This window comes from Erithacus rubecula (assembly GCF_903797595.1).
Source record: "Erithacus rubecula genome assembly, chromosome: 3".
NCBI classification, from domain to species: domain Eukaryota; kingdom Metazoa; phylum Chordata; class Aves; order Passeriformes; family Muscicapidae; genus Erithacus; species Erithacus rubecula.
This window is the reverse complement of record NC_136689.1, coordinates 140,991,580-141,016,489: the sequence shown is the minus strand read 5'-3', so window position 1 is coordinate 141,016,489 and position 24,910 is coordinate 140,991,580. Positions and strand designations below refer to the sequence as shown.

General features: G+C 38.8%; 1 protein-coding gene across 6 annotated transcripts in view; it reads right to left on the bottom strand.

Annotated features, from left to right (window-relative positions):
- Positions 1 to 24,910, bottom strand: part of PTK2 (protein tyrosine kinase 2) — a 188,169-nt gene that overhangs the window by 138,777 nt on the left and 24,482 nt on the right. For 4 of the 6 annotated variants that reach the window (XM_079302187.1, XM_079302186.1, XM_079302189.1 and 1 more), the window contains one exon: positions 8,897 to 8,923. The exons of the other annotated variants lie outside the window; for them this stretch is intronic. The gene's annotated coding sequence lies outside the window, so the exon portion shown is untranslated. The remainder of the gene's footprint in view (positions 1 to 8,896; positions 8,924 to 24,910) is intronic. 6 annotated transcript variants of the gene reach the window in all.

The following is a 24,910-nucleotide window of genomic DNA, read 5'->3' as shown; positions in this document are numbered from 1 at the left end:
CAGAACCTCAGTGGTAGTCACTACCTCTAACACCTCAATACCATTTGGCTCTCTCATCCTTCTCTATCACAAAGCCTCAAGTTACAATAATACTTTTTACTCCACCTCTTGGAGGGCACATAGATGATGAGGGAACAGTCAGCAGGAATTTCAACGCTCGTAAATAATTTTTTTACTGGGACTAAAAGCCTTAGTATCATCCTAACATATCCTTAGTATCATAAAACACCCTGAGTTTGAAGGGACCCCCAAGAATCATTGAGTCCTAGTCCTGGCCCAGCACAACCCAAACAATCCCACCACATGCCTGACAGCTGGGTGATGAATCTTTTCCTAATATCCAACCAAAACCTCCCCTGACACTTCAGGCCATTCCCTTGGGTCCAGTCACTGATCAGCACAGAGAAGAGATCTGTAGTGGAGATCAGATATATTAGCTCATCTCTCTTCAAATCCATGAAAATTTGCTGCACTAAGGCATCTGAAGAAAATGTGAATCACAACATAAAGTCTATTAATCCTGGAAGTACAGTTCCAGTATTTCTCTGTATTAAACCTTTCAGAAAAAGAGTTATCACAGATAACTCTCCCAGATAGCCATGGAAAAAAAAAATCAAACCATGTGAAACCATTTCAGTAAGTCATCTCAATGGACAAAAACTAAAAACTTTAAAAACCTTTCAAAGATCTTCTTAAAGGAATAATTAGTGCACAAAGATACAATCTGGAAACATCTTTGTGCCAGAGTTAAACAATGTAAGAATTATTTAAGAAGTTTCATATCCATCTCAAGTGTAGTTCCAGCCCACTATTGGAAGCACCGGCATTTAAAAGCCCTCTTCTGTTATCCTGACCCTTCTTCAGAGTAAAGTCGTGAGGAAAAATGTACTTGCTACAAGAACAGACTTTGTTGTTACTAAGTTTCCATATGAAAACCTGAAGAACATCAGCTTTATACCTGACAAAATAATTGTTGCAGTTTTTCATATACCAATTAGCAACCCCAACAGAAACTGCCTGCAAAACACACCACAGCTATCATAAGGTGATGAGATATTTTCTTAAATATGTTCTTATTTTAAACCTTAAAATTAATATTTTCTTCTGAAAATAATATAGGGGAGGGGGGAGCCATAGGTGTCATTTTTTATTATTACTTCCTTCTCCCAGTCTTCTGCTAGGCAAACAAAGCCTGCACAAATAAGTTAGGAGCTAAGGACACAAGGAGAGCATTCAAACTATACATTAAGATATGTCAAGGACATAAAAATAAACTAAAGGAAAGCTCATATAATCCTTTTTTATGGTCATTTTAGGCGTAACTTACAACAAAATAGTTGATTAAAGTTCACCCTGCAATGTTTTTCCTCTTGGTTCACTGTAGTCAGTGATGTTCCTCTTCAAACAAGCTCATGTGTATTTTGGGAGAAGATCCCAAGCCACTCCCAGGTCTTGCAGAACAAAACACACACTAATAACTAACATTTTGGATAAACCAACTACACAGGATCCAGCTTGATAGTCAGATTCTTTCTTTTACTCACACTGTTACCCCCACCCTTCCTTTTCTCCATAGCTGTTGCTATGAAGACCCTGGGTATTAACACTCCAACACTCCAGCAAGGGGTTCCAGAAATTCACAGAAGCTGCACTTTCTGTGGAACAGTTGTATAAAAACAGTGAATGCATCATGGGCATCAGCAGAACAGTCTAAAGAATACATATTTAGGAACCATGATTACTGGACTGCTTTAGTTTGCCAAATTTCATCTTCTCCTTAAATAATTCTGCACCAGAAAAAGACACTCTCAGTAACTGCCACTGAAGGTTTTGTGCTGTAAAGGAGCAGCAGAATCTCATTCCCAATATCCAGAAGCCCTGATTATAGCACAATGCCCTCCATGTGCAAGGCTGGCTCTGTTCTTGGATTTGTTTTTTCTCCTGTAAAAGAAGATAGATGAATTCTCCAATCACTCTTAGCAGACACACATTCCCTACCTTGCCTATACAAAAAATGTTACAAACCAAAAAAACCTGCTACAACAAAAGTAAAAAATAATCCTGAAACTCCTACCCACTTACCAAAAATCCTTAAAAAACAGTTTTAAAACGTGCAATCACATCATGTCCCGGTTTTGTAACTTTGAGAGTCCAGACAAAATTTTAATTCACATCTCCACATACATCATTTGAATAACCCTTGCCAACATCCCTCCAGCTGTTTCTGCACAACCACCACCAGTTTGCCACAAGAACATCCAAGTGGCTGTATAGAGTGCAGTGAACTTTCCTCACTTGGGGAATGCCTTAGCTGAGTGCAAACTGCCAGGTCCTGGATATCCACTCATATTTAATGGCATAAAAACCACAAGGAACCATTTTTGCTCATATTCCTTTGACACCAAAACAGGTAAACATCTTCTCAGAGTACATAAGCATCCTACTCCAAGCAAAACATTACTGCAAGTTATTTATTTTTTGACAGCATGTAGTACAGAACTCTAAGTTCCACTACAATTCCTCTGATACTGTACCAACAAAAATCTGTAGTTCAGATTCAACAGTCTGTCAAAAGTGTCCCTTCCCCCCTCCATAAAAAAATAAACCTTTAAGAATTTTTAAGATTTTCTTCTTTTATATTTTGTCCCAAAGCTCTCTAACTTGCCTTTTTATTTTAAAGAAGAATGCCAACTGTTAGTATGTTTAAAATAAAGCACTGAATGATCCCCACTCCTTGCACTATTAACAAGACAAATTAGCCACCTCTCAGGTGGAAGCCTGACACAGCTCTCCCTGGTAAATCTGGCTGAGGACTGTCACCAGCTGCACACATGACACTGAGGCTCAAGTTTCTTGTCCATCATCCTCAATGAGAAAATAAATATAATCTTATTATTTCTAAAACAAACTTTCCAAACTAGGAATTAAATCACATACACTATCTAAAAGAATGAAGAGTGATGTGCAGCTGACTTCATTCAAGGCTGAACTGCATAACTGTAATTCAGGATATTTCAGGTTATCCAGGGTGGAGCAGCCACACCTTTTTCTGCCACTTGCAAAAAGAAGTAGAACCATTTTCCCTTGGAAAAGTATCCTTATCCCTCCAAACAGCTTAATTCCTAAAGCTGTCATTTGTAATATCAATTTCTAAAGGAAAGAGATAAAAATTTCCAATTTGTTTTGAGAAATTAATCAAAGAAAAATATCTTAGATTCTATACATTCAAGTGGTACATTTGCATATGATGCACCCTTGATTACTGGAATTTTTCTCCTTTGACATGACTGCCCAGGAATAAACAAGAACAACCCTCACAGCAGTGTGGATGTCTTGAAAACCATGGGAGCCAGAATTACAGGAAATGATAGGGGAATGTGCTGAGCTGCTGATTTTTTTGTTTATTTTTAAGTGTGAGACTTTATTGATCCAGCTTGTTAAGTTTCATAAGGACACAAGACAGAGGACTCAAAGGACCTTTCATGTCATCAAATCTTACTCCCTGCCCCCTCATGCAATCATGCCATAGTCCCATTAAGTGACCAATATATCAAATTCCACTTTCTTTCAGCATAAAATCAGTCCAGGGCAGACACCAGGGGTGCCACATCATTCCCAATACACCTGGTTTATGTCCTGATTTTTTTTTTTTTTTAATAATACTTTGAATTCTCTACATTGAAGCTTCTTTTCTTCTACCTCCTCTCCTCCTTTTTTTTTTCCCCTCTATCTCTGTACACACTTCCAGAAAAACAATGTTCTGCAGCCAGGGCAAGTTTCTTAAGTATAAATCATTTCACAGACTGCCCTGGCAAATGGGGGAGGTTCCTGACATCTGGAAGAGAGGAAATGGAACTGGAAGAGGGGTGGGTCTGGATGACTAAGACTGGTCACCCTTCCCTCCATTACTGACAAAGTGATGGAAGTAACTACACTGGAAGCAATTTCTAAACAAATGAGAACAATAAGGTGATTGGAAATAGTCAGCAAGGATTTATGACAGGGAAAACATGCCTGATCAATGTAATGAACTTCTCTGATTAAAATACAAGCTTGGCAGATGAAGAGTTGTTATTTCTCTTAACTTAAGCAAGACTTTCAACACTGTCTCCTATGACAGCACCATAATAAACAAATTGATGAAGTTATGGACTGAATGAATGGACAGAAATGGCCTGGAAACTGTTTGCACTGTCAGGCTCAAATCTCTAAAGGAAAAACACTACAATTTAGCTAACTTACAATTTCTTGAGGTGTTTAATGTATCTCATCACCTCAATATTACTACACAGCTGAGCCTCACTAATAAAAAAGTTTTTCTTGCCAAATCATGCTGTTGCTCTTCCCTGTGTGGGCAATTAGCTGTAAAATATGGATGGGAATGCAGGGAAGAGGGCAGTGTCAAAAGCACAGCCAAAACAAGCTCAGAAAGGTTCACTGGAAAGGTTGGGAAATACACAGATTTCCTGTCAGGGTCTAAGCTGTCACCTCCCTAAGCCCTCAACACAAAAAATGAGATATTCACCAGTGATAGTTTACAAAGGATAAATACATTGCTTTTCCAAATATCAGAAGTATACAACAATGGGAAAATGGATTTTATGAGGGATAGATGATTAACCTATTAAAACTACTGAAAAATTTCTAAAACAGGAAGATTTAATGCACAAATAACAAGAGAAATTTTTTCCAAGTAACATTTCAGCTTTGTCAGCAATAAACTCATCCAGAAGTAATAGCAGTTTCGTGATAGAGAACTTGGAAATCCAGAAATAACACCTGCCTTGCTGGTAGTGAAAAGAATTTAAGCTACAGGCCATATCTGCATCAAAAGAAAAGTCCTTCTATATTTTCAGAGCTGTACAGGACATGCAGGCAGCTATTCTAACTTAACAACACTAATATTTCATAAACTGTTTTCAGTTCCATGCTCATCACTCAAATAAAATGATTATAACCCAAGCCATTACAAATATATGAAAACTAAGTCTACTGCTGCTTAAAAATCAGAATTAAGTAACATTTGCAGAGATTCCTAGAAAAAAAAAATCCTGATTTTCGAAGGCATTACTGAAAGTGCAGTTTTTAGAGAAGTACAGTTTCCTTGTGCAATCCCTTCAGCAACATGCCAGGCATTCTAAAGTGAGAGGAACTGTTCAATCTTAGAGCAGCTTGTATTTAATTCTTACTTAAAATTGAAGTTACAAATCAAAAAGCCACTATTTTGTACTTTTTTTACTTCAGCTTACACAGTTGGTTACCTTTTCCCCCTCTTTAAGGAAAGATATTAACAACAGTTCCCTGCTCAGGCTACTGAGTTTATTCTCAGCTGCATGAATAATTGCTGCATAATTTATTACCCTCTCTAATACATGTGAACATTTAGTTTAGGAATTCTGCATAACCTCAATTCTGTCAATTCTTGCCTACTGCAACTCTGGCAATACCTCAACCAATTTTTAATTTTCCATCTTTTAACATGGTAGGAAGAACCCAAGCCTTTGGGGCTTTTGAAATTCTGGTTGCTGTATTTAAATCCATCACACAGGCAGATGTAGGTTTAGGGTAAGGAATATCTATTACACAGCACAGCATTAAACACCCCATCTCCTGCCCTGTGGGTAAGAGGAAGGGGAAGCAGGAGGTTGTTCCAAGGCTGTGAAAAGTGCCAGGAGATGAATCTGATTTCATTAAGTGGATCATGAGCAGGCCCTGTGTAAGCAGCAAGGCCAAACACACCAAGAGACTGAATGAGGACATGCCTTTAATTCAGAAACAAGTTTAGGTTGAGCTGAAATTGTGTAACTTTTTTTTTTCCCCTAAATGAGGACTTGGAAGTAAAAATAGTTACAAAACCATTTAATATTTCAAGATAACAATGACAGTGTGCAAATGGTGCTTATCTAAATTGTACATTACACAGCAAAAAGTGAACACAAAACCATCAGACTTAAAATATGTTGCATATCTGAAATTAGAATTAGGCAAAAGATGTGTATTTCCTATTAATTTTTTGATACTTTATGTCAGGAGTCAGCAAGATCTTATTTGAGTCACCAGATATTATCTGGAGGACTCATCAAGAACAACTACCTGAGATTCAGTCTTGGCATAATGTTTTATTAAATTTTTAACCAAAAATCCAGAACATGCTTGTTTTTTATATTTGTCTTTATTTTCCTCTAGTTCTCTGATACAGTTTCTTGCTTCCTTACTATTTCTTGATTCTGGTAATGAAGACATATTTGCACTGCAGGATCAGAAATAAAGGACCAGCTCTTAGGAAAAGTCACCTACATCACACAGATACTAGAGCTGTTTTAAATTCAGAGGAGACAAAAGCCAGGAGGGATTGGTTTTAATCCCAACAGTGTCAAGAGAGAAAGTTTAACTGCATTTACCAGAGAAAATCAGTCTTTCATGCCCCCAGGCATGCTGTGAACACACTTGTGTTGCAAGAGAACTTCATTTACAGAAAGGAGAATTGTGTTCTCTATCCACCTTCAAAATGATAATATTTTAGCACATTGTTCTCCAAGCCCCTCCTGGTTCACATTCTAAAGATTATGCTCATCTCCATGGCCTCAATTTCAAGGCAGTAAAAACCCAAGTTACCCATGAACTTCAAAGCAGTGATAGAGATTAATTCAGGATAACTCTCCTGAGTAATGATTTAACTAACGACCTCATCAGCTAATGCCTTCTCCAGCACAGGAACAATCCTTCTTTACAAGGTTTTGTATGAAATTATGTTCTGAATGACCTTGATATACCACTGACTATACCAAATTTATGTATAATCCAACCTCAAACAAGACACCACTGGAAGTGGTCTACTTACTGCAAAAGCCCCCTCCCACCATATTAGGATGAAAATTTAGAGCACTAAAACCAGGTGGCAAAAGTGAGAACATTTCTAGTGACATCTATTGTCCACTGCTGAAAGTGGCATTCAGGAGAAAAAAGTTCTTTAAAACTCGAAGTAAAAAAATACCATTATTTATTGCAAAGATGAGTTCTGATGATTAAAACTTCTCATCTGAATGCAGAACCTCATCTTTATTCAATTATATTAAATCTTTTATCCAGGCTGCTTTTCCAATTTATCAAATTTCTTTTGAATTTTAATCACATCACCCAGTGTGCTCGTAACTCTTTTTGTGTTGGTGTTACTGGCAGAAAAAGACAAATCAAGTCCATTTTCATGGTCATTAATAAAAATACTGTAATACCACAGGACAATTCAGACCTCTGTGAGACTCCAGCCTTCCCTTCTTGCAATATTTTTAGCATTTTTTTAAAACAAGTTTCCTTAGTTCCCTTACCAGGAGGGAATTGGTAAATACTGCCAAATCTCTGCTACAGGCCAGCCATGGTGTGTAGTTTGTATATTCTCTAAAAAGGCTTCTTGCCATGCCATGGGAAAAGCTCATCCTTTGAAAATCCTGGGAAAACTTCTGCCCTCTATCAGTACTCACAGGACACAGTTAAGGAGTTGTTAGGACACTCCCACACACAGACTTGAATTGAAAAGAATAATCTCATTGTGAGTCAGATTCACACCAGCCAAACTCTTCAAGTTCCAAATATAAACTCATAAAAAGTTTCATCACACATTATTGTCCTAAAAGCTGCAGAAAAAACTCAACAACAATCCTTATCTTCTTGTCAGCCTGACTTAAACATCAGGTATTTATTTTTCCAATATTTTCCCAAAGTGCCTGCTTGACAACCACTCTCAGCATTCAAAATAATTTTAAAGATGTTGTCCTGAAAAGAAAATTTCCACATTTAAACTTGTCTTCACTGCTTCAAGAAAACATGATTTTAAATTTTTTTTTTTTTTTCAGAAAAGCTGCTCTGAAGTTCTTGTGGAAAAGATTACAACATATCACCTATCAATCTTTTAACTGAAATTGCCATTTCATTCCAACAGGAAAGAACAGCTTCCTTCAGATCGGGTATTAACATCAGCAGGAAGAAATGAAAGAATGGATACAGAAGCAAAATCACCCAGGCTGAGGGCAAGGATAAAAGGCAGCAGACTAACAGCAGATATCCAATCCCTTGATCAATTAGGAGTAAAAGTGCACTTCAGTCAGGATTCCAGAATTCTCATCACAGAAAGGGAATAGATGGACAAATTCTATCTGCCAGGAACAGGAAACATCCCCACTCTGATCTCTGACCACAACACCAGCCACAGCACAAATGAATGCATGAATTTCAAAATGCCGGTAAAGACCAAATGTAACAAACAATAAACAAAAAACGTTGTTTTTAAAAATCACATCAGCGGAGTTGGGTTTTGGTTTTTCCTTTGGTGGGGTTCATGGGTTTTTTTTTTGGGGGGGGGGGGTTGTTGCCTTTTTTTAGGTTTAGGGATGTTCTTTTAAAAATGTTTAGACACCATTGATAGAAGAGTCCAACAGAGCAGCTCAGACACAAATCACCTGTGACTCCAGTGAACACTGAGTCACCTTCCCTATAATAACTGGGGAGATTCATTCCACCCATAAACCCCCCACCCCATTTCCTTGCTCTCTGTCCCTCTGAACCCCCACTAACACCATTTGTGGCTGCTCCCCTGCCAGCTGTATCCCACATTGTGCTGAGTTGCTTTAAGCATTAACTATCTCACACACATATTTAACAACTGCCTATAAATACACCTCAGTCACCTCCTCCCCTTGTCTAAATACACCATTTAAATGGAAAAACATCTGTACCTCAACAGGTTTTGTTTTGACCTCAGATCCCCACATGACTAAGTACCATGACACTGCCAGTAAGAACCAATATTCTGATTATATAAAAGCAGGGCTGTATTGTAAGCAAGCCTTTAAAAGCTGCCTGCTGTCACATAAAGACATAACTGAAAAAAAAGAGAACTTACCTGCTGGCAAGGGAAGTCTTGAAATATCTGTAACAATAAAAAAATACATTTAGAAACGGAAGAAAATAGCTCTAAAATTGCATTGCCCTCATAATTTTTCTGCAAGGCCATACTTGTTTAATAAAGCACATTATCTGAAGCAATTTTCTGGCTGCCAGGGATGCCACATGCAAATCAAAAGCATTTTCCTTGTCTTACCCTGTTCATTAACAGGATTATGCTTTGCTCACCTAACTGAAGGACAAAGATTATACTGAAAGCAATGAGTGTAATTACTGCAGCAGAATACAGGTCACTACGCACAAATGGAGTGTTACACACAAAATTCACCATCATCACCTACTGAATTTCTGAGCTCAAAGTGTCAGGGATAGTCTTTGCAAATGAAGAGGACTCTACAGAATGTTTTCTTAAATCTTTACAGAAGAAGTAGCCAAGCTTGCAAGCAGACAAGCATAGAACACAAGAAACAATATTAAAAGAAAGGACACTGATTTTCATCACCAAGGCACATTAGACACAGTTACTGAACATTTTTATAGTAAATGCTGAGGCTGTCTTGAGCTGCAAACAATGACCACTGTCTCAAGGGTCTAAATAGAACATACTAAAAATTATACACTAAAAAAATATACATTATATTAAACTGTAAGTCATTATATTGTTCCAGCCTGCTTTTCTATTGTCATCTCAGTGCACATCCTGACTGGAACCCGAGGTGCCCATCAGAGTTTAGAACAGAAACTAGAATCCACAAAGAACTAAAAACAATTACTCCAGTCTGTAAGGACATGGACTGAGTACACACATCACAGGGTCAATGAAAACTGAAATAAATACAAATGGGGAGTGGAGGTGCAGGGATGAGAAAGGGTGATCAATAAAATAAATGAGAGAAAAACTGAACTGAACCTAAGAAAAAGGTATGTGTAGTTATTTGGTCAAAGGAAACAGCAAAGTTGAGTAATAAATTGTCACACTGGGTACAAAATCCACATGGAAACTGAACTTTAACCACAGGTGCAGCAGCTGAAACAGATGCAGAGATTATTGGGGCAGATGGTCACTGCTGTGCCACCTATTAGAAGAAATAACGAGGCTTAATAAATGTATTAGTCCTGCTCTCACCAACAGATTGTTACAATGCATGTCTGTGGCTGGAAAACATGATGAAACTTGAATAACAAACAGAATTAGACCTAAAATTTAAAGGCAGCCCACAAAAAACTTCAAAGATAACTGCACTTCTCTGAGGAGATGATGAAAAAGCAAGACAAAGTTGAAATGTGCTTTAAGCGGGAAATCAAACTGGCAACAGGACACCACAAAAAAACCCAGAGAAAATACTGAATGCCTTAGCCTGGTAGAAAACAGTATTTAAAGTAAGGTACATTTAAAAGATGCTCATCATGATGTCTGGAACAAAATCATCTTTCATGTAAGAAAGGCCTTGAGACAGGAGATGCAGCCAAGGAGACACAGAAACTGCAGGAAGCAAAAAACCCAACAGCTCCTGCACAGAATCCAAATCAGCACATATGGAATGGAGCTTTCGTCCATCAGAAAGAGATTGCAGTGACAATTAACTTGGAAAGTTACATGAAGAGAAATGTTGCATCATTTTTTGTTTGTATATGTTTGTTTCCATGCTTTATGAAATCACAAAAAAATTCCTGCTTGTCACTAGGCTACACAATACAAGTGCAGCCCCATGAGTAAAGCATCTAAAACCATGGATTAGAAAATACTGGTTTTGATTTTAGTTTTTCTACAGTGATAGCAGCTTATGTTAAATTCCATTTATAATTAACAGCTATTGAAATATTTAAGTTGCTACAAACACTTAAAAGTGCATTAAAATCTTTTAATTTTTGTGTATTGGGAATGTTTTATCTCAGCATTTATTACTTCTGAAGCAGACTATTTGGTTAAATGTGCCTACACAACAGATGTCAGGAAAATAACGGCAAACATAACCCCAGAAAAATATGTTTTTATATACACAAAGGCAGAAAACAATCACATCTCAGATTTAAACAAGGAAAAGCTCTGCAGCTAAGACACACAGATTTTTAACTTCAAGAAAGACCTGATCATATTCCAGCGTTTGTCCCTAACACCTGAGCCACGTTTCTGCTGTGATCTCTCCCTGCCAGTGCTCACACAGATCCTGTTACTGCACCAGCTCCTCCCCATCAGCACCACTGCTACATTTAAGTCAAACACTGTGAAGATTTCTTACTTCCATGTTCCACTGCAAATTAGTCCCACAAGTGCATTAACTGAAGAGATGCTGCACCCCTGGGACAAGTTTACTGAACAGCTTCCTGCAACTGCACCTTCTTCTATTACAACACAGTGCAAGAGACTATTTTCTACCATTAATTGACATACATTAGATCTGAAAACAAGCTGGACAGAAGAAATTGAAGCCTGAAGGTCGATTCAGTAAACTCAAAACTGCATGTGGGCACTTAACAGGTTACTTGTGTGGTATTTCTCAATTATTTCCATTAAACACCAAGTCCTCTGTAGGTTGGTTTTGTATCTTAATTTTAGCAAACATCACCACGACAGAAATGTCAATTCATAACAGCATGAATTTAAACAATATTTAATAGTCCCAAAGATAACAGTAACAATTCCACTCTTTTGTGTATCCTGACACCACAAAATAAGTGCAATGCTCATTACCTTCAGGTGTTCCTGTTAGTGTGAAGTCACTTTAGAAATTTTATCACTGAGTTTGCTCCATCTCTCCAGCTCACTCTCATCTCTTCTGTCTTGAAACCTCCTAGCTTTATTCTCAAATATAGTTTTTCATTTAACATGTAACACTGAAAAATAATGAGTGGATTCTGGCCACACTTTAAAAACTTCCTTCACAGAGACATAAACCTAGAGTACACACTCAGGAAGGTACTCATTTCAGGTTGCATTTACAAACTTGCCTCCTCTGCTGTGTAAAACTTCCCCCTTTTTGAAGCACACTACAGCATTTTAATCTCTAGAGAGAAGAAATTCAACCAGTGCTGAGATTTGAGGAGGAAAATCCCAAAGTTAGGGTTTTAATCTGGTTTAGGAGTAAAATGAGAGGCTTGAGAGCACTTTGGAGAGCTGTCCTGTTGGGAAGGACTCCCTCACATCAGGGAGGCCTGGACTGACTTTTCTCCTACAACTCAGTTTCTGAGTGCCTGGAGTGCTGTCACACAAACCACATTTACAGCAGCTGTACAGCATGAACCAATCTTACTTTTTTTATCTGCTCCAAAGTAGTTCTTCAAAGTGAAATCTAAAATGAATCATATTTCAAGTGCTGCTGCTCCTACTGATCCTTTCAAGGGATCACTCGTGTTCTGCATTCATATTCTTATGTATCTCACTGTGCTACTTGGCAGGGAGCAAACTGCCAGTTTGAACAGGCAAAAAAAAAAAAATTACTTTCACATCATACTCTTTATCATAGTCAAACTTCTACATACTTTGCAAAGGCTAATCAGTTCTTAGAGAAAACTGGTTTCATCCCATGTAGATATTGGGAGGATGGAGGAGATTTCCTCAAGAGCTCTTTTTCAAGCAAGGTTTCTGTTATATTGGACACAGGTATAAGACATAAGAGATAGAAGAGACCAGGAACCAGCTGAAGGGACATTAGAGGTGGTACAAAATAAGAAAGCTCCTCAGACAAAGAAAACATGCCAAGTAAACAAGTTATGTACATGAATTCATCAAGGAACAGAAAGGACAGTATTTTAAAGAAAGAATACTATCATTGCTTTTATATGCATTGAGATGGTTTTGAGCACTACAGTCCTCAAATAGGCTTAGTGTATCCCAGCACCAATGGCTTTTTCTGATTTATGGATGCCCTGAGGACTGGATCTCTCTACCACTGCATTTGCTTTTATAAAACTATGCATTTTACATTGGAGAGTTTCAACAAATGTTTTCATAAAAATGAAACAAAAATAACAACTTTAAATCTTCCTTCCAAGAGTAACATCTAATCATCAAAAACAGGAATGTTCTGTGAGCTTCCTATTCCTGCCTAAAGGTAAAATGAGAATATGGCTCTGTGGACAACTCTAGAGGCTCAGACTCTGCCCCATCTGCAGCACTGATCTCTTTCCAGAGCTGTGGTAAGCAGCAGACCACAAGAAATTGAATCCTGTTCTCCTGTAGCAGGAGCTGGCTGACTCCAGCCTAGCAACATTCCCTTGAAATTAATTCAGATATTCAATTCACAAACCAATCTCTCTTTCCAGGGAAGAGTGAAGGCTCGCAGCACACAAGGAACCACAGACCACAGTCTGCCTCCAGGAAGCCAAGCAGCACATGTCATTGGACAACAATCCTTCCAACTAAATGAGGAATATCACAGACTCAAGATAAAATGCAATTTTCCTATTTAGCCATGGTACCAAAAATGATGTAGAACTACAGATGCATATTCAGCTTTTGGCCTTTGTGTGCCTGGTCTTGAAGGATGTTGTCTTAGAGGCTGAATTCAACCACCTGGAAGTCTCCTTCCTTATATTCTCTGGCAGGCCAAAAGGGATGCTCCTCCTACCTTTAATGAAGTTGAGATGTCATCATCTATCTAAAAAATATTTTTTTTTAAAAGAGCGAAGTGAACAGAAAACACACGTCACCTTTCAAGAAAAATGCTTTGTAAAATTACATTTGTTGAGAAACTCAAGGATTTATCCATGACCATCTGATCTACCAAACAAAGACCTTGGAGATACAATGAATTCATCCTGACAGCACACCTATTAAGGAAAAGCTATTAAAAAGTTTTACAGTATGATTAAAAGATTGCATAAACCACCAGTTGCGCTGTTCCATATATTCTTCCCCTTCATCATTAAAAGTACATCTCATTTGTAACCTACATCTAACCTACTTCTAATTTAGAAATCTGCAGGGCTGAATGTTAACAACCTTTTATTATATCATTTCACATTAAGGAAGTTTTTTAGGGCAATTTTCAATGCAACTCAATAAAATCTTTTCATGTACGATGTAGAATGAGAGGCAGCAGTGCCTCACTGTAAAGGTCCATTTTTCCTAAACATTTTATTATCCTTACAAGTCTTTCAATTCTCCAGCTGTTTTGGCTTTTCAGATTTGCAAACACCAATACCTGACACAGTCTTCGTATGTCAGCCACAAACAGCACTAAAACCACCATTTGCTTACTTAGATTAAGAGTTTTTTCCCCTATTGACATATTTATTGCATTTGCCTTAGGCACAGCAGCAGCTGAATATCCAGCTTAGCTGCAAATCTTCATCTGTAACCCTGGGGAGAGATGGAGGGGGGACAGCTCTAGGACAGACACCTCCACCCACCAAACCTGGCAGCAGTTCTTTTGTGCTTTAGCCAGATCAGAAGAAATTCAGCATACAAAACCACACGTCTTGTGTTTACAGCCCTACTTCACAGGAGATCCACGTTGCACTGGAGTCCCTTATTATCTTGGTTAAATCTTAGCTTCAGCTGTGAGTATCAGCAGTAATGATTTAATGCTCTCATTTCTGTCTGTTGAAAAGGTTAACGAGCAAGCGGCCGACAATGAGCTGCTGTGACTCCCTGCAATGTGCACAGCCTGTGCTGTGCTTTTGAGAAGGTCTCTTTAACCTCACTAGGTCTAAGCAAGCTGCTGCCTCTGAAACACAAAAGCCACGCAAAATGTAGCAAGGAAAAATGAGAGGACCAAGTGAAATACTGCATAGAACACGAAGGGTTTTTTCAAAGTAAGTGTTTGGTTGTTAAAACAGGCACAAGGCAAATCTATGGTGAGATGATCACCACATCTGACATACCTCAAGTGGCTTTAAATATGAAAAAGCTTGGTGGTGCTACACCAGTAGAAACATCAGCTGATTTCATCCCATACTTCGGGGACACCTTCAGTTCATATCTGGTTCCATAATTTCTCAATTTGTTGTCAGTTTACTGCCACATTCCTCTCACTGCCTCACTTTTCTATTTGTACCTTCTTTCCTCTTCCCATTTGAAAACAAAATTGGTATTGAATGTCCTTAGCTTACAGCATCCACACCAAAAAAAGAAATCATTCAACAGTTTCAAATCTCAATTTACCCACTCCTACTGGTACTCTCCCAAAATCACTCCGCTTTTGTTTCTTAAATACTAGTTTTTGAAATTGAAAAAATACAAACTCTGATTAAAACCATCAGAATAATCCACCTGTGTTTTCCTCCATCTCAGCTGAACTCCACCCTGAACTCTGTATGCACCTTGACACTCCAAATTAATTTGCACCACATCACTGAGCATGACCACTGAGTTATCTATGCAGCCACCAGGAGCCAAATTTTCAAGCAGGCACACTCAACAGTAGGATATTAAATGAAAAGGTTCTGGTGGAAGTTACATTTAAGGAGATTAAGAAGAGCAAGAGAAATCACTCAGTCATTACTCAGGGCAGGTGGGATCAATCTCATTACATACTGAGTTACAGAACATGCAGTATCTAAGCAACTCAGATAAAGAATTTAGTCTCAGTATCTACACAAGAACTATATGCACCTTTTGCCTATGGGGAAGAGAGGTTTGGATAGAGAAGAGGATGCAGTAGTTCCCCAATAATTGGTTTCATTCAGCATCACAAAATGGGTAAGTCAACTCTGCAAGCCTGCAGGTCATATTAAGTTCTTATGGGTCAGCAAAAGTCATATCAATAGGGGTAAAAAAAAAAACAACAAGGATCTCACAAAATTCAGCAGGTTACTAAGACAGCAGCTGCATTTCAACACAGAGCTGTGATGTAATGCATCTGGGGAAAAAATTCTGAGCAATACCTCCTTAACCAAGTAACACTTGCACTTTCTCCAGTTCCAACTGAGGGAGGAAGGCTGAGTCACTGTTTTCTCTGAAATCATCAGCTCAAACTGGAGTAGCTGGCCAAAAGCAATAAAACATTGTGTCTCATTAGGAAGGGTACTGAAAACATGGTACTTAAAGATATTACTGTGCAAAACAAAAAAGCATCAACATGGGTCTAGTTGTGGTTTCTGCACCAGAAGGAGGCAGAGATGTTTAAAGCTGGGCAGCTGAAGTGACTGAGGGACAGAGCAGCTGCCAAGGAAGGCCAGATTACCAAACCTGGGGCCCCCAGCAGGGAGGACATGAGGATCAGGGTGAACACCACCACAGCACAAGTGGAGGGAGTGGGGGAAGAAGAGAGGAAAGATACAAAAAGGAAAAGCAAGTTAATGCAGCACAACCATTCAACAAATCCTGCCAGGACTCGAGCATTAGGGAGCATTTGAGGAAACTACTGGAGATTAGGTTCAAACCAGTAAGAGTGCCTTCTCCACAGCTGGCACTGAGCTCCCTGCAATTCCTGCAAAAGAAAAGCATGGAGAGAGGTGCCATCAGCTATTGAGCCAAGCATGCAAACTCTATATAAATAATATTTTCTGCTGCCATTGAGGGTCAGTGCTGGGCAGTCCCTGGGCTCATTTAGCAGCATCTCTGTTATCTGCAACACTGTGGCCAGTGACTGTCCCCCTGTGCTGGTCCCTGGGCAGGCCCCACCTCGAATCCTGTGGTGCTCTCATGACAAGACAGACACTGAGGTGCTGGAACATGTCCAGAGAAGGGAACAGAGCTGGAGAAGGGGCTGGAGGTCAAGACTGATAAGGAGCAGCTGAGGGAGCTGTGGAGATCACCCTGGAGAAAAGGAGGCTCAGGGGGATCTTCTCTCTGAACTCCCTGACAGAAGGTTGGAGCCAGGTGGGGATCAGTCTCTTTCCCAAGTAACACACAATAGGACGAGGGGAAAATAGTCTTGAGTTGTGTTGTGCTAGGGTAGGTTTAGCCTGGATAGGAAAAACTCTTACATAAAAAGGACAGCCAAACACTGAAGAGGCTTCTGGGGAAAGGGTTGAGTTGTGGTGGCCTTGGCATTTCTGGGTTAACAGCTGGAACTACCAATTTTAAAGGTCTTTTCAAACAAAAATGATTTTGTGATTCTCATGGTATTAAATTCCCTGTCGTGGCTCTGTGAAGTCACGAGCTTAAACACAACCTTTAAGAACACCTACTCAGTCAAAAGTACTATTCTAAGAATGTCAGCCACATTACAGGAATATTCTTATTTTTTAATGGTTTATCACTAAAGGAGATGTGTTTAAACAAGCCCAGGAAACTTTAAAAGCATTTAAGATGTTTAAGGAGGGACATGTGTGTGCTGGCAGTAATTCAGATCTATCAGGAATATCTCCAGCATTATGATCTGTGATCACATAATCCTGATGGAAATATTGTGACATTCTATGAACAGAACAATTCAGGCCCTCAGGCAGGCTAAGGGAAAGCTGTAGACATGTATTCTATACGTGTGTAGCTACCCCCTGTTTGTACTACAGAGCACTTGTTCTTCCAAGTGATAGCTTTAGTGGATGTTTTTCTTTCAAGAAACATTGTCTTGACACTGCTTGCTATGATTGAAGCTCCCCTGTCATTTTCCGTGAAGGACTTGTGACACACAATGTGCCACCACAAGTCACCCACGTCTTCAAAAGGTGACAGGATTGTGTAGTTCCTGCACTGAAATACAAATTAGCTCTACATGTCAGCAAAGGCTGGTTTGTGCTTTAGGTATGACAGGAACTTAGCACAGAGCACGGAGGTGTTCCAGAATGTAAAATAAATGCGTTTCCAGCTACAGAAAGGCACAACCAGAAGGGGAGAGAACGAGGAGAAATTACTTCAGGCAAAACATCAAAAAGGTCCTAACAGAGCTGCACAACCCAGACCACAATGCAAGAGAAAATTGCTTTCCTGAGAGGGTTTTTGAGGGGGTCAAATGGGAGTTTTATTTTGGTTTTAAAACAGTAACTAGTCAGAATGATTTAGAGTAACAGGTTAATAATGTAACAAAAACAAACAAAAAAAACCTACCCGAAGTTTCTTTTTTAAAATATTAGAACAGTATTTTGCAAGTTTTGGGTGGGTTTTTTTTGTTAAAACGCAAATTCTTAGAAAGTTGGGCGAGTCAACTTCCTTTCATGTTTCACCACTGTAAAATTATGCTGTTTCCATGGTTCTGGCCCACACATGGATTCCATTGTTACAGCAGTTTTTCAGGAGCTGGAATTCAAGTTTTAAATTCTTCTTATTTGAAGTTACAGATGGGTGAAAGAAGGTTGAAGATGCAGCCAGCACAGAGTGAGAGAGAAAATATTTAAGAGTTTTCCAGTAAAGAACACACACAAAGTAGTTTGTCAGAAGTTTAACAGAAGAGTATCACCTTTGCACACATATTGTTCTGACCTAAAACAAAAACAAAACAAAACAAAACAAAAAAACAAAAAACAAACCCCCCCCCCAAAAAAAAAAAAAAAAAAAAAAAAAAAAAAAAAAAAAAAAAAAAAAAAAAAACCAAACCACAAAGAAGGGGGAGGACCTTTATACTTCCATCTATGAAAAGACAGTGCCTAAGAAATAATGTTTTACTGGTCACAATGTGATTACTTCAAAGTAATCACAGCGAGTTTGACAGCAGCTACACGTTTTGCTCTATACAGAAATCTGCCTCAAAAAATAAGATGAAATCTACTTGTAATGAGAATACCAGAGTTTTCTTAGCACAACTGTGACTCTCTGGAAGGAGAAAGAATTTTCTTCAGCTTCAGTGAAGCTCAGCATCCCTTCACAACAAATGGGCATTTACAGCCAGAGTTACAGAGGCTGAAATCAGTTCTGCAGTGAAAATTACATTTTTGGATCTTAAACATGCAAGAAATAATAGAACTAAAGATACTCAGTGTGCTAGAAAAAGTCCAATAAATTCACCACCAGATGCATGGGAACAACTCCTTTATTGTCATCTGGGTGTTTCCACAAGTCTTACACATCCTTGCAGGGACACAGATTACACCACTTCCAACCACTGTAGTGTTTGGAGACACAAATGCTGCCAAGTGTCACTCTGCTGGGGGGTGGGGGAGCTTTAAGGTTAATAAAAACAAAAAAAATATTTCCAAAACCGAAATTATAAAGGAGCATTGATTCAAGAAGCATCTAGGTCAGGTAAATTATTTGTCAAACACCAGAGCAGACACAAGGCAATGAGAAATAGCAAGAAGATAAAACCAAATGTTACTTCTGTCATTTCACAAGAATACACAGTTTTTCATAAGCCAAAAAGACACAGAGCCTACCTCACAGGGTAAAATTGGAGTTTAGAGGCAACAGAAGTAAAGACAACAAATCAGGAAAGAGCAGAAGAGACATTACAGAACTATACATTATGTATTAATCTAAACTGACAATTCTTTTTTTTTTTTTTTACATGTTGCATGTTAGCAGTAGTTGTATTAGGCTGATTCCCTCCTCACACTACAACGTTGATTTACCAGCAGTAATAGAGAAAAAAAACTTTTCCCTAGCTTCTCCTCTGCTTTTTCTGTCCCTTTTTATAAAGTTTCCCAGATGTAAAATAGACAAAGAATAAAGACAGCAAAAAAAGATGACAAATGAGGCAGGGAGGAACCATGGGCAGAATTAAAAAAAAAAAAAAAAAAAAAAAAAAATCAGAAGAAGTACACACATAGGACAAATAAACCCAAAGAGATGACTGAGAAAACTAGATTATGAAGGTAAAGAGAGGGTAGTGGGGGAACAAGAGTGCAGACAGATGAACTGCAGCACACAACATGAGATGGGCTTTCTTCTCCTAATTGGTTCTGTCATGTAGTCATCAGAGAGCACCTCAAAGACAGTGCTGCTGGTGCAACAGCAAACCCCCCAAAACATGTGTTCTACAAGAACCTGGTCAAACAGGAGACCCAGCTGGTCTGACAGAACACAGCACACGTGCAGCTCCCACATCCTGTTGGTCCCTTCCCAGCCTGGCCATTACTCATCTGGGCAAAGGGAACAAGGCACAGAGTTTGTTTCCAATTCAGCGCCACGCCAAGTCAAGCGTGTATGATTAATGGATTCTCATTTCCACAAACCCACTGAAAAATTTCAGCTTGGCATCATTAAGATTCTATCAGCCCTAAATTGCAATTTAAGATAGTATTTTTCGCCTTAATCTGCTGCTCTATTTAATCAATTTAATGCACAGTAAAAACTTAATTTGACAAAATTGAAAGCATTATTTCTCCCTGCCTCTGGCATGAAACAGATTAAGACCACCAGAAATACTTGCAGAAAGATTTAAGATTCATTACATATTGGGTGGCAGATAAATATTAGATATGCTATAAACTAAGTCTAAAAGCTGTGGGTTTTAGTTAATGCTGCAATTACCCCCCAGCAGCTAACCCAAGTCACGCTTCCTGCACAAACCATGGCTGTGATTTTTGAAGTCAGATCGCCTAAAATACTGTTTTATACAATACTGACAAACTCCACAAACAGTAGGGAGAAGGAACAAGGACAGCAAAGACAACTTCTGATTTATGTACATTTTATACCTCCTTGATAGGCTTCTGGCCAAACCCATGATGGACAAAGGCACAGGTCAGAACAGAACATGTTGTAGGTCCAGGATGAAATAACCAACAGTATAACACCACAATCCAAAATTAAATTCCAACTAGTGAAATTATCCACAGAAAATAAAAACACAGTAACAGAAAGCTGATACAAATATATTAGGAGGTCTCTGCAGACAGTCCAAAACTCCAAGATAACTCAAGTTACAGGAGACACATCCACAGTTCAGTCCCAGAGCCGAAGGTACCCAAATGGTCCCGGGGCTGTTGCAGGTTTTCCAAGGAGCAGCTCCTGTCATCCCATGACCAGAGCTACAGCACTGTGGCATTACTTGTACTGTGAACTGAACACTTCTGCCTTCAGGGCTGTCAAACCAATTTTCCTCATAAATAACTAACAAGCCAATTTTATGGGCAGCAGTGGGGAGAGGAATCCTGAAGGCGTGCTGCTCACAAAGCACACTCATTACTTCTTAGCTAAGAATCACTAAGTCCCTTAGAAACTCTGACTTGCCTTGTAAGTATTTAAGTGGAGTATTACAAGTTTATTTGAAATGGATTTTAAAGCTATGACTTTGTACCTAGACATGACCTCTTAAAAAAGAAAAATCAAATACAAAATGCATCTACTGTAAAAACAGTCTGAAATGTGCTATTCGTGCTGATGTTAAGAAACAGCGCTGCCTCACTTGAAAAGCACAAATATTTCAGTAATAGCTTTTTCCATTTATGTCAAGGGATTACATAGTGTATATACACTTGCACAATTACATCTTGCTTCAGTTTGCTTTGTTGATATATAAAGCACAATACTAATGGTGAATACCTACCCTGCTGATGTGTAACAATTCCTTATCAGCAAACCAAGCTAGCTGGAGCATAAAGGAAATCATGATGCAATCCTTTAAGAATAAACAGAAAAGAGCCACAAATATCCTGATTACATAAGGGTATTTGGTACATACATATATATATATTTTGGTATCCTGTGTAGCTGGACTCAGTGAACAAATATTTTCTGCATAAAGATAAGAATACTAGACCACAAAGAAGTGTACAGTATAAATGTGGCTTTTGCCTCAACAATGAATGCTGGGAGGCAGAAAAACGTAAATCTTTTGTACCACAACATAATCCTTAAGAAAGAACAGCAAGAGTAATAAAGTCTAAACCAAGAAAAACATTGTTAAGCTTTTAAAATTCTTCACTGATACTGCAGTTTATTCCTTGCCCCACCATTTCATAAGAATGAAAAAACATTAGCTCACCTCTTTTGTTATTTCAAATAAGAAGATATTATTTGAGGCTTATTCTCAAAAAAGCTTTTCCATTTCTGATCATTCATTAGGCATGAAAACATGAGGGAAAATGAGCAGAAAAGAAACCTATCCAGCTTTCTCTGCTTCTGATCCAACTTGGACAGAGTCAGATGCCACTGAATCCCACCAGAGTGAGAACAAAGAACTCAATTTGGTCACAGTGATGATCCAGAGCAGAACTGACAGTTGTTTCATGCACTTCTAACCTCAGCAACGTGAAGAAGGTGAACATTTTTTAATTACTCTATAATCTAGTTTTCAATTTATCATGTATGAAGTGTCAGGTACTCTGAGCACATTAAATTACATTTTAACTGTATCTTCTGCCTCTCATAATGTGCAGAATACATATGCATTACTTATTAAGAATTTTAAATTAAAATATTGAAAAAACATGCAGTTCATCAAGGTCTCCAGTTCCCCAGTCTTCCCTCTCCAAATTGCTCCTGAACATGAGACTCACCCTGTGAGTTCAAGCTTGAGGCATAAATGAGAAAGAAAATGCTCCAAATTAAAAAACTTATCCAAATTTCCAATAATTATTAAAGAGACTCATTTTCAAGCCCTTTAAGACCTAATGAGGTTCAGAGTGGACACAAACTTCAATTTGCTTGAATACAGTAAAGTAATTCTGGCACAAGATTGGGCAGGTACTGCCCAAGGAACTTTTGAACACATCTTTTTTTTCCACTGATATGAAGAAGGAGATCAAATTAGAGAACTGCAGTGTGTACTTAGGCCAGTGTCAGCTCTGGTACAGTTAATATTTATGTCGTCATCCTGCAAACTAAGCATTTGTGACAGTACAAAGAAATTTCAGGCTGCATATGCAAACAACTTGTCACAGAATTGGAGCTGGAATAATTTCTACTTGTATTTGTCTGTTACAGCCCCACAGAAGAAGAAATGCAGAAGTTTTTAATAACAGGACACTGAAAGCTCAGAGCAAACTACAGGAAGGCTCAAAAGACCCAAAAGAATTATTTTCATTAAAGTGACAGCAATGTTAAATTGCATTGGTGTGGGAGCAGAGTTAACTAAATCTGTTGATCTCCCTTTTCCCCAATTCCTGAATCACAGAGTAACAGAAGTCATGAGGCCCAAAGGAAACCCAATGTATGCGTCTCCATAGCCAAGAGAAAAAACAAAGAAATCTTCTAGAAGAATTTTGGGTAAACTGGGCAACTCTGACCTTTGAACTCCTCAGGTGCCTGGAGCAGATCTGGCTGGATTAGCTCTGTCAGATGCCTAAAGCATTCCCCAGTAACTCAGCAAGGCTGGAACCACAGAATGGTTTGGACTGGAAGGGACCTTTAAAGGTCACCTGAATTCCAACCCATCCACCACAGGCAGGGACATCTTCCCCTAGACTAGGGCTGCTCCAAGCTCCATCCAACCTGACCTTGAACACTTCCAGGGATGGGGTGGCAACAGCTTCTCTGAGCAGCCTGTGCCAGTGCCTCACCACCAACACAATTCTACCTCCTTAAAATATTTCAAAACAATGTTAAGAAATGCCAAACTTTAAATTTTCTTCTGAGTAAATTAAGAAAGCATTATCTACCACACACTCTTATATACAACACCCTGGCAGTGTTCACAACTCCCCTGAGCAAGGAGAAGGCACCTCCAGCACCACTGTGGCTTCTTTGTCCTAAAGCCAGCACAGTTCTTAAACTCACCTGACCCCCAAACCCCCTCCTTCACAGTGCTCTGGAGGGTTCAACGTTCCAAGAGTCCCAGGTTTAGGGGACATCCAAAGGGAAATCACAGAACCATCTAGGTTGGAAAAGACCTCTGTAACTGATGATCTCAGAGGTCTTTTCCAACCTAAATGATTCCACGATCCTGGGTGTGAATGCTGCTGTCAGCAGCCTGAAATCAGCAGCTCTGCTCAGCTGTGGTTTGAAGCTTCTGTCTCTTGCAGAGTTTGGTAGAAATCACTTCATGGCCAAAATGTACATGGGGGAGAGGATAAGTGAGATGGCAAGCAGCACAAGCCTTGCTATTTAGGAAACAGAGGTAACAACATGACAAAATGACAATATTGTCATTAATTACACAACCATAGAGAGATGTCAGGGGGAGTGACTTGCAGTGTTTTCATCCTGTCCAAAGGAGTTTCTGTGCTGGGAACAAGGGAATCATCTGGTCCAAACTACCTCTTGACAGAAAAAGACACTAAAAGTCCTAACCCAGTGATGCATGACTACAGTGTACCAGCTAACACTCAGTTCACCTCAGAGAAAGCAAAACCAAAAAGAATTTTAGGTATTTCCCACATAGACTTTTCTAATGAAGAACTTGTCACACCTGTCTGTAGACATTAGACAATGTCAACAGGTTTGGTAATTACATACAGCTCTGAAATTTGAAGTCTACAAATTAATTAGATGCTGTTCCAAAAATCATGAAGTGCAGCTTTGATGTTGGGCAGTGACTTTGCCACGACTCAACCCAAAAGCTCTTGCCAAAGCACTTAAATGCAAAGACTGCTGAGTTTCACCTTCCTGAAGTGTCCTGCATCCACAATGTCTATTTTTAAAAAGACTTTTAAAGAAATTAATATTAAGATTATAAAAATCCAATCCTCTCTATCTTCCTCAAAGTACAAAAATATCAAGATATACTGAGATACAAAGGACTGGCTTTATTTTTCCAGGACTTAGAAGTTACAGAGGTTTTTGACTCCTCATTGTCTCCTTGACCTCTATTCCAAATCCTAAAACTACAGTCATTCAAAATTCAAATATGTTGGGTTTTGCAGACCTTTTTCTACAAAACTGTTTCAATGATGCTCCCTTTCATATAGATCATGAATGAATAGTTCATCTCCTTATAAACTGCTGGTGGATGGAGCTACATCTGTTGTCCTCTGGCCAACTATATCATTATTAAAAACCAAATGAACACAAATCCAAACACTTTTAAGTAGCCTAAAATATTAAAAACAACTCTATGCCATCAGACAGCAGCCATAAAAAAAAGTTATTTTTAGGGACAAAATCCTCTCATTCAAGAAAAACATGACAGATGATGAAATTTATTTAATTTCTGTGTATTAAGTTGTGAGACTAAGTGAGTGGAAACCTATTTGGGGAACACTCCTGGGCTGGATTTGCAGCCCTGACTAATGCCTAAATGCTGATATTAATGACTGGAAGCTCCAGAAAAATCAAGGTCTTTTGGGGTCTCTGGGAAACTGAATGACA